The 11039-nt window shown below is 42.9% G+C and overlaps 1 protein-coding gene across 2 annotated transcripts in view; it reads right to left on the reverse strand.

Moving 5' to 3' along the window:
• Positions 1–10456, reverse strand: part of PDE4B (phosphodiesterase 4B) — a 560636-nt gene extending 550180 nt beyond the window's left edge. The window contains exon 1 of one of the 2 annotated variants that reach the window (XM_032296712.1): positions 10341–10456. The gene's annotated coding sequence lies outside the window, so the exon portion shown is untranslated. Of the gene's footprint in view, positions 1–9711; positions 10077–10340 lie in introns of those variants that run through there. The other variant, XM_032296711.1, reaches the window with a different exon arrangement.
• Between the last annotated feature and the right edge of the window lie 583 nt (positions 10457–11039).

Here is an 11039-nt window from a genome sequence, read left to right on the forward strand (position 1 = left end):
AAAAAAAAAAAGAAAGAAAAAAACATCCACTCAGACTCCTCCTCCTGAAATCACCAACTTCAAAGATTAAAGGGAGATAAATCCACCAGGATGGGAAAAAACCAGTGCAAAAAGGATGAAACCATCAAAGAACAGAACACCTCTTCTCCTCCCAGGGAGCACAACTCCTCACCATCAAGGGAACAAAGAAAGACAGAGAATGAATCTGATGAATTGACAGAAGCAGGCTGCAGAAGGTGGGTAATAACAAACTGCTCTTGAGTTAAAAGACCATGTTCTAACCCAATGCAAAGAAACTAAGAACCTTGAAAAAAGGTTAGACGAAATGCTAACTAGAATAACCAGCTTAGAGAAAAACATAAATGACTTGATGGAGCTGAAAAACACAGCACAAGAACTTTGAGAGGCATACACAAGTTTCAACAGCCGAAGCGATCAAGCAGAAGAAAGGATATCTGAGATAGAAGATAAAATCAATGAAATAAAATGAGAAGACAAGATGAGAGAAAATAGAGTGAAAAGAACAAAGCTTCCAAGAACTATGGGATTATGTGAAAAAAACATAATCTATGCTTGATCGGCATACCTGAATGTGACGGGGAGGATGAATCCAAGTTGGAAAACAGTCGTCATCATATTATGCAAGAGAACTTTCCCAACCTAACAAGGAAGGCCAACATTCAAATCCAGGAAATACAGAGAACACCACAAAGATATTCCTCAAGAAGAGCAACCCCAAGGCACATAGCTGTCAGATTCACCAGGGCTGAAATGAAGGAAAAAATCCTAAGGGCAGCCAGAGAGAAAGGTCAAGTCACCCACAAAGGAAAGACCATCAGACTCACAGCGGATCTCTCAGCAGAAACCCTGCAAGCTAGGAGGGAGTGGGGGCCAATATTCAATATCCTTAAAGAAAAGAACTTTCAATGCAGAATTTCATATCCGGCCAAACTAAGCTTCATAAATGAAGAAGAAATAAAATATTTTATGGACAAGCAATTGCTGAGAGATTTCATCATTACAAGACCTGCCTTACAGGAACTACTGAAGGAAGTACTAAACAGGGAAAGGAACAACCAGTACCAGCCACTGCAAAAACGTACCAAATGGTAAAGAATAACGATGCAATGAAGGAGCCATGTCAATTAATGGGCAAAACAACCAGCCAGTAACAAAATGGCAGGATCAAATTCAAACATAACAATATTAACATTGAATGTAAATGGCTTAAACAGCCCAATCAAAAGACAGAGACAGGCAAACTGGATAAAAAGTCAAGACTCAATGGTGTGCTATATTCAGGAGACCCATCTCACATGCAAAGACTCACATAGACTCAAAATAAAGGGATGGAAGAAGATTTACCAAGCAAACAGAGAGCAAAAAGAAGCAGGGGTAGCAATCCTAGTCTCTGACAAAATGGACTTTAAACCAACAAAGATGAAAAGAGACAAAGAAGGGCACTATATAATGGTAAAAGGATCAATGCAACAAGAAGAGCTAACTATCCTAAATATTTATGCACCCAATGCAGGAGCACCCAGATACATAAAGCAAGTTCTTAAAAACCTACAAAGAGACTTAGATTCCTGCACGATAATAGTGGGAGACTTTAACACTCCACTGACAATACTGGACAGATCAATGAGACAGAAAGTCAACAAGGATATCAAGGACTTGAATGCAGATCTGGACCAAGCAGACCTAATTGACATTTACTGGACACACCACCCCAAACCCACAGAATACACATTCTTCTCAGCACCACATTGCACTTATCCCAAAATTGACCACATAATCGGAAGTAAATCACTCCTCAGCAAATGCAAAAGAACAGAAATCATAACAAACACTCTCTCAGACCACAGCACAATCAAATTAGAACTCGGGATTAAGAAAAGCACCGAAAACCGCACAATCACATGGAAACTGAACAACTTGCTCCTGAATGATGAATGGATAAACAATGAAATAAAGGCAGAAATAAAAATGTTCTTCGAAACCAACAAGAATGAAGACACAACATACCAGATCCTATGGGACACATTTAAAGCAGTGTCTAGAGGGAAATTTATAGCAATAAATGCCCACATAAGAAACAAGGAAAGATCTAAAATCGACAACCTATCATCAAAATTGAAAGAGCTAGAGGAGCAAGATCAAAAAAACTCAAAAGCAAGAAGACAAGAAATAACTAAGATCAAAGCAGAACTGAAGGAGACAGAGACACAAAAAACCCATCAAAAAATCAATAAATCCAGGAGCTGGTTATTTGAAAAGATCAACAAAATAGACCACTAGCTAGACTAACAAAAAAGGAAAGACAGAAGAATTGAATAGATGCAATAAAAAACAATAAAGGGGAGATCACCATACATTCCACAGAAATGCAAACCATCATCAGAGATTACTACAAACAACTCTATGTACATAAACCAGTAAATATGGAAGAAACAGATAAATTCCTGTACACTTGCACATTCCCAAGACTAAGCCAAGAAGAAGTTGAAACCCTGAATAGACCAATAATAAGGTCTGAAGTTGAGGCAGCAATTAGCAGCCTGCCGACCAAAAAAAGTCCAGGTCCAGATGGGTTCACAGCTGAATTCTACCAGACATACAAAGAGGAGCTGGTACCATTCCTGTTGAAACTATTCCAAACAATACAAAAAGAGGGAATCCTCCCTAACTCTTTCTATGAGACCAACATTAATGTGATACCAAAATCTGGCAGAGACACAACTAAAAAAGAAAACTACTGCCCAATATCCGTGGTGAACATCGATGCAAAGATCTTCAATAAAATACTGGCAAACTGAATCCAACACCACATCAAAAAGCTTATTCACCATGATCAAGTAGGCTTCATACTGGGGATGCAAGGCTGGTTCAACATATGCAAATCTATAAATGTAATTCACCACATAAACAGAACCAAATACAAAAACCACGATTATCTCAATAGATGCAGAGAAGGCCTTTGACAAAATTCAACAGCCCTTTATGCTAAAATCTCTCAATAAACTAGATATCGATGGAATGTATCTCAAAACAATAAAAGCTATTTACGACAAACTCACAGCCAATATCATACCGAATGGGCAAAAATTAGAAGCATTCCCTTTAAAAACTGGCACCAGACAAGGATGCCCTCTCTCACCACTCCTATTCAATATAGTATTGGAAGTTCTAGCCAGAATAATTATGTAAGAAAAAGAAATAAAGGGCATTCAATTAGAAAGAGAAGAAGTCAAATTGTCCCTAATTACAGACGACATGATGGTATATTTAGAAGACCCCATCATCTCAGCCTAAAACCTCCTTAAGCTGATAAGCAACTTTGGCAAAGTCTCAGGATACAAAATCAATGTGCAGAAATCACAAGAATCCCTATACACCAATAACAGACAAACAGAGAGCCAAATCAAGAGTGAACTCCCATTTACAATTGCTACAAAAAGAATAAAATACCTAGGAATACAACTAACAAAGGAGGTAAAAGATCTCCAAGGAGAACAACAAACCATTGATCAAGGAAATAAGAGAGGACACAAACAGATGGGAAAACATTCCATGCTCATGATTAGAAAGAATCAATATTGTGAAAATGGCCATACTGCCCAAAGTAATTTATAGATTCAGTGCTATCCCCATCAAGCTACCATTGACCTTCTTCACAGAACTGGAAAACACCACTTTCAACTTCTTATGGAACCAAAAGAGAGCCTGCATAGCCAAGTCAATTCTAAGCAAAAAGAGCAAAACCGGAGGGATCACGCTACCTGACTTCAAACTATACTACAAGGCTACAGTAATCAAAACAGCATGGTAGTGGTACCGAAACAGAGATATAGACCAATGGAACAGAACAGAAGCCTCAGAAGCATGACCACACATCTATAACCATCTGATCTTTGACAAACATGACAAAAACAAGCAATAGGAAAAGGATTCCCTAGTTAATAAATGGTGTTGGGAAAACTGGCTAGCCATATGCAAGAAGCTGAAACTGGATCCCGTCCTTACACCTTATACAAAAATTAAATCCAGATGGATTAAAGATTTAAACATAAGAACTAACACCATAAAAACCCTAGAAGAACACCTAGGCAAAACCATTCAGGACATAGGCACAGGCAAGGACTTCATGACTAAAACACAAAAAGCAATGGCAACAAAAGCCAAAATAGACAAATGGGACCTAATTAAACTTAATAGCTTCTGCACAGCAAAAGAAACAATCCTTAGAGTAAACCAGCAACCAATAGAATGGGAAAAAATTTTCACAATCTACCCATCAGACAAAGGGCTAATATCCAGAATCTACAAAGAACTAAAGCAGATCTACAGAAAAAGACAAACAAACCCATTCAAAAGTGGGCAAAGGATATGAACAGACACTTTTCAAAACAAGACAAATATGTGGCCAACAAACATGAAAAAAATGCTCATCATCATTGGTCATTAGAGAAATGCAAATCAAAACCACATTGAGATACCATCTCACACCAGTTAAAATGGCGATTATTAAAAAATCTGGAGACAACAGATGCTGGAGAGGATGTGGAGAAAAATGAATACTTTTACACTATTGATTGGAGTATAAATTCGTTCAACCATTATGGAAGACAGTGTGGCGATTCCCCAAGGATCTAGAAATAGAAATTCCATTTGACCTAGCAATCCCATTACTGGGTATATACCCAAAGGATTATAAATTGTTCTATCATAAAGACACATGCACATGTATGTTCACTGTGGCACTGTTTACGATTGCAAAGACCTGGAACCAACCCAAATGCCCTTCAATGATAGACTGGACAAAAAAATGTGGCACATATACACCATGGAATACTAGGCAGCCATAAAAAACTATGAGTTTGTGTCATTTTTAGAGACATGGATAAACCTAGAAACCATCACTCTTAGCAAACTGACACAAGAACAGAAGACCAAACACTGTATGTTTTTACTCATAGGCAGGTGATGAACAATAAGAACACTTGGGCACAGGGAAGGGAACAACACTCACAGGGCTAGGTGGAGGGGTGGACAGGAAGGGAGAGGGGTGACAGTAGGGGGGCAGGGAGGAGGGAGAGGGATAACACCAGGAGAAATGCCTGATGTAGGCAATGGGTGGGGTTAGGCGGATGGAGACAGAAAACCACCATGGCATGTATGTACTTATGAAACAAACTGCAGGATGCAGGATGTGCACATATACCCAGAGCCCAAATAAAATAAAAAAATAAAAATAATACAAGAGGCATCCCAAGGAGGACTGAGAATGGTGGCAAGAGGGAGATGGACTGCTTAGTGACCTCTGGACTGGGGGAACAATAGAGCAGTAGAGCAGTGGGTGTCTTCCAACTCTCTATTCAACAGCAGATTACCCAGGCCCAGAGCCTCCCAACTCCTAACCTAGTAGTAGAAGATGATCTAGGTAGGCTCATTCCTCCTCTGCATCTAACTGGGGTCCATTTGACAATGCCAGGTGGCCTCAAAGCACTGGCACCAGGAATCCTGCCACAACGAGCTCCATGCCTAAGAGTGCTCCTTATTTCTCCAAGGCTGAAAGACACTTAGAGACACTTCCCTGACCTAGTGGCACCAGAGGGCCTGTCCTGGGAGGCTTGTTCTTCCCCTTCAGGTGGCACCAGCAGCGTTCAGTGGGAGATCCAGAAGCACCAGACAAACCAGGCAGACTAACAGCACCTCAAGTCCTCTAGAAATTAAATTGTCATCAAAACCACTGCCCACAAAAGTAGGCCAGGATCTGTGTGCTAACCCTAAACAGAGTGTTTATCTGTTAAAATACAAGATTTAAATAGAAACCCAGGGTCTTCTAACACAATAGCTAACATGCCCAAAATATGATCACAACTTGAATGAGAAAAGACAATCAAGTGACGCCAGCATTTAACTGAATCAGATGTTAGAATTATCTGACAAAGATTGTAAAGCATTTATTCTAAAAATGTTTCAGGCCAGGTGCAGTGGCTCACACCTGTAATCCCAGCACTTTGGGAGGCTGATGTGGGCAGATCACAAGATCAGGAGATTGAGACCATGCTGGCCAACATGGTAAAACCCCATCTCTACTAAAAATACAAAAAATAGCCAGGTGTAGTGTTGTGCACCTATAGTCCCAGCTACTCAGGAGGCTGAGGCAGGAGAATCGTTTGAATATGGGAGGTGGAGGCTGCAGTGAGCCAAGGTCACACCACTGCACTCCAGCCTGGGCAACAGAGCAAGGCTCTGTCTCAAAAAAAAAAAAAAAAAAAAAAAAAAAGTTTCAACAAGCAAGTACAAATTCTCTAGAAACTAATAAAAAAAATAGAATGTCTCAGCAAATAAGTATAAGCTGAAAAAAGAACCAAATGGAAATTATAGAGTTGAAAAATATAGTAATCAAAATAAAATACTCACTAGATGGGCTCTGAAGACAGACAGAAGATAGAATCAATGAAGCTGAAAACAAATCAATAGAATGTTTTCAATTTGAACCAAGAGAAAATAGAGCAAAAAAAAAAAAAAAAAAAAAAAGATGAACCAAGCCTCAGGGTCTTGTAGGACAGCAACAAAAGATCCAGCTTTCATATCATGAGAGTCACAGAAGGAGATAAGTAAGACAGTGGGGCTGAAACACTTTTGTGTTTGAAGAAATCATGCCTAAGAATTTCCCAACTCAATGAAAGACAAGCCTACATTTTAAAAATCTGATCAAATCCCAAACAGAACAAACCAAAAGACATTCATGCCAAAACGCATCATAATTAAACTTCCAAAAAGTAAAGATATAGAAAATATTCTTGTAACTATCCAGAGGGAAATGGTACATTGCCTATAAGGGAGCATCAATTCTAACAACAAATTTCTCATTGAAACCAGGGAGGCCTGAAAGGAAGTGACATAACATTTTTCAACTGCTAAAAAATAGAAACTGGCAACTATAAATTCCTTCCGCATATACATTTTCTGTATCATATTTGATGATTGAAACACTACATTTCAAAAGACCAATGGATTAAAACTGGCAAAATGGATGTATGGGGTAGGAGCATCATCATAGGTTGATTTCCCTGGCAAGCTAATTCTGAAATGAAGTTCAAAACCCTATTTTATTTGGGACTGCCTTGTTATCCAGACCTGAGGAAGGATGGGGAAGAAAACACAAATGGCCAAAGGGAGAAGTAGAGCTGCAACACCATCCTTCAGGGAGCTCCAAAGCTACAAAGATCCTTCAGAGTTTTCCAGATTTGTATTACGATGACCTGACCTTTACACTCCCACATTCATCAGCCATTGGATGTGACCTGCCCTGGATAGAGGTGTGACCTTAGACAAGGGAGCTTTCTACAGCTCAGGCAATACCCGAAGAGTCCGACCATGGAAGACTGTCTGTTGACAGCACTCCCAGAAGCTGAGCAACAAGTCTCCCTTTGAAGAACAGTTTGGCACATCACAATGTCCACCACATTATCACATGGTGGCTACAATAGTCAGTGCCTGAAGGAACCAAATGTTTTGTGGTCAGCAACATCCTATACCTTCCACAAACTATGCGGCTTGAATTTTTGGGGGAATAGAAATGGGTGAAATTTTATGACATAAGAATAAATTACTAACCCCCCAATTTTTCACTGAAGACCTCTTCATATACCTCTTGCTCCTTAGCCGAATTAAGTCAAGTAAGATATTAAGAGTAACCTAGAACTCTTTATGTCTTCACAATGTTAAATGTTCAATTTGTAAATCAAAATGGAATTATTATTTCTGTGTGTGTCCAGTAACTTTATCAAACAAACCTTTACTTGTACATAGGCTATCCACTATTATTAAATACCTGTCTCTAGACAGGCAAAGGACTCCAAGATCAGAAAACCATGTATGATTGATTTCTTATTTCTCAAATCAAAAACAGTCCTATTTAGAAAGCAAACAAGTATGTCTAACTGGTTACTCTCTAGAGAAATATAAGATAATTCATTTTTGCAAAATATGTCAAGCCACAAAGAAACGGAAAAGCAAATCGGCTGAGAAAAATACAAGTAGACACACTGCAACATTGTTTAGTTCACAACTGTAATAAGGAAAATAGAAAGATGATAGATATATAGATAAACAGCCTCAATGCATCAATCATGCCATCTCAACAATTCCAGTCCATTTAACAATCTTATTTATTTTTTGTAAATTAACAAATTGGCATGCTGTTGTTTAGAAATTGAAAAAGAATAGAAACAGCCAGCAAATATACTACAGTCAGGTCCTACAAGTATTGATTTGAAGAGTTGAAAAGACTAGTGTTGTACTTGTTGACATTAAGGGGATTTCTCTCTTATCCTGTCAAGAAATGAGCTATCCTGAGAAAGAAGAATTTCAACTTCCTTTTACCTGCAGTGAAATCATTGGCCTTATGTATCTTCTTATCAATTCGTGTACAATAAATTCCAGACCCCTACCTACACTACAGGCTGTAGGTAAAAACACTTTGAAATCTCCAAATTGGTTTGTTTTTATGAATATAATTGGCATAACAGGTTTCAGCAAAAGGAAAGGGAGGGGGGAGTATGATCTACTAACAAAAATAGCATTTGGACTTTCGGGTTTTTTTGTTGTTGTTTTTTTTTATAATTAATGTGCCTTTGATTCTTACAACGTAGCCCAGTTTTCCAGCAGCTGTAAATCTTTGAAATTAAACAGTGCATGTAATTCAAGCAACAGTTAAATCTTAGATCTAAGATACAAAATGCATAGATTTACCATTTCTGTTTAGTGGAATCATATACTTATGATGCAAACCTAATGTAAGTACAATGTAATTTCAGGTGACAGTCTCAAAGTCTTGCTAAAAATTATCCCAGGCACGTGTGTGGCACACACAGACACACACACATATATATAACCACTGTAATTAAGAACGGTTCCTCTGTGCACTCCTCCTTATACATGCTTTAATGCTGTTGGCCACAGTGGGTTCCGATTTGTGTTTGAAGTACTGCACAAGGAAGGTGGTCTGTGAAAAAAGGGAGGGAAGGAGGCAAAACGGGAAGATGGAAAAAGAGAGTAGGCATGAAGGAAAGTGACAGGAGGAAGGAGGAGAGCCTCTTCTTTCCCCAACACACTCTTGTAGCTTAGAAAGGTCCAGGCCCCGTCAACAAACGCCAGAGCTTCCCAAAAGTTCCTTGCAGAGCCTTGGTGATGCCGAGGCTTGAGTGCGCCCCCGTTGGTGCCACAGCCACCATGGCACGCAGGACCTCCTTAGAACCGCAGCCCAGCAAACTCTTGGGTAGTTCAGGTTCCCTCCCGCGCCCGCCGCCCGCAATCACTGGGCACCGCGCGCCCATGGGTCACCCACTCCAGGGCTTCCGAGCCCTGAATCCTTCTGCCACTCTCCATCCTCCCTTAGCGTCTCTCCACCCTCCCTTAGCGTCTCTCCATCCTCTCCTCCCCAGTGACTTGTCCAGAGGTCCAAGGGAGGAAGCCGAGGCAGAGAAGGTGAGGGCAAAAGGCTAGGGACCGGTTGGCGGATTTCCTACAAGGGGTGACAATGACGCTGTCAAGACGACCATCCAGGCCCGGCGGCCCCATTTCCCCTTTGCCCCCCATCAGCCCCATAGCACCCCACACTCTCCATTGCGGCTTCAGTGTGTGACGAAGTAGGAGAATGAGGAAAAATAAACCCGCAGCCTGCTAGGCAGCCCTTACCTCAGGCTGCCCTCGCGGAAGCCTCCCTCCTCCTTCCTGAGGCGCCTCTGCTGCACCGCCGCGGCCGCCGCGCTCTGGACGCCAGGACTCCGCCCGGCGCGGCTCGACCACGCGCTGCGAGCGAACCTTCCGCGCTCCCGGTTGGGGGGGACGAAAGTCTGCCCGGAGGGCGCTCGCGTGCAGCCCGGCCCGCAACGAAGAGCCCGCAGCCGCTGAAGCGAGGCCAGGAGCACTGGGAAGGGGCGCGCGGGCCGGGGACGACTGCAGAGCGCGCGCGCGGACCGGCCGGCGGGCCAGCCTGGGGGACCCGCGACAGAGAGACACAGGCGCCGGCGACGCGCCCCTGAGCTCCTCTCTCCTCCTCTGGCCCTTTAAAACCCCCTCTCCCTACTGTCCACCCCCGCCTCCCGGAAGAGACAGCTCGCCGGTGCCACTTGGTCTGCCGCGCTGCGCTCCTCAGCCAGGTGCGGGGAATAACAATGTGACCGTATCGCACGGACGAAATGCTGTGTAGTATGTTGTAACTGCTGAGGCCACCACCTGTCAATTCTAGGGTGCAAAGCACGCCGTCTCCAGTCGGCTGGCCTCTCCCTGATTGCCCTCCCAGGTTATTTTCTTCCCCTACCTACCTCGCAGACCTCCTACAATATTCCACGGGCACGGTACCAAGGGAGTTTTACAAAATAACCCTCTCTCCCAGCCGAGAGCTCACGGCATCTCCCTTGCCACCGGAGCTGAAGGATTACGCACAGCCTTGCGTGCCTATCCAAAGGCAGAGACCGAAAATCCCAGTTTGAACCCCACACTCGCCGTCCCCCCAGCCCCCATTCATAATCCCAGCGGCCGTCTGCCACTACAAACCCTCCCCCGGCCGCCCGCGCTCGCTCCCATTCGCGGTCCCTGGAACGTGTCAGTCTCTCGCTGTGCATCTGCCATGAATACAGGACGAAGAGCTCTGCAGCTACGGGCTGCACAATGAGAGACTGGGGCGCAGAGGACGCAGATCGCGGGGTCGAGGGAGGCGAGGTAGTCAGCGGGGCCCATTACGTGGAAGGAGCCAGTGGGACCGTGGGAGTCTGCTGGTCTCCTGTTGCACAAAGGAGCTCCAGAGTGAATACGCTCAGTGCTTCTGAACCAACAGGTCGGATCACCTCCCAAGAGGTGCTCCACCAAGATACCCCTGAAGGTGGGTCCCGCAACTTGGGAATTCGTGTAATGAAGCAACAGGCACTCAGGAACCGAAGCCTGCTTTAAAAATGCAACTGGATTCCTGCGTGTGTGTTTATCTGTGTGTGTGCTGTGGGGTGGGTGGGTGGGTGGGTGTGTGT

This window comes from Sapajus apella, unplaced genomic scaffold (genome assembly GCF_009761245.1).
Source record: "Sapajus apella isolate SASKATOON/1434 unplaced genomic scaffold, GSC_monkey_1.0 scaffold36, whole genome shotgun sequence".
Lineage (NCBI taxonomy): Eukaryota > Metazoa > Chordata > Mammalia > Primates > Cebidae > Sapajus > Sapajus apella.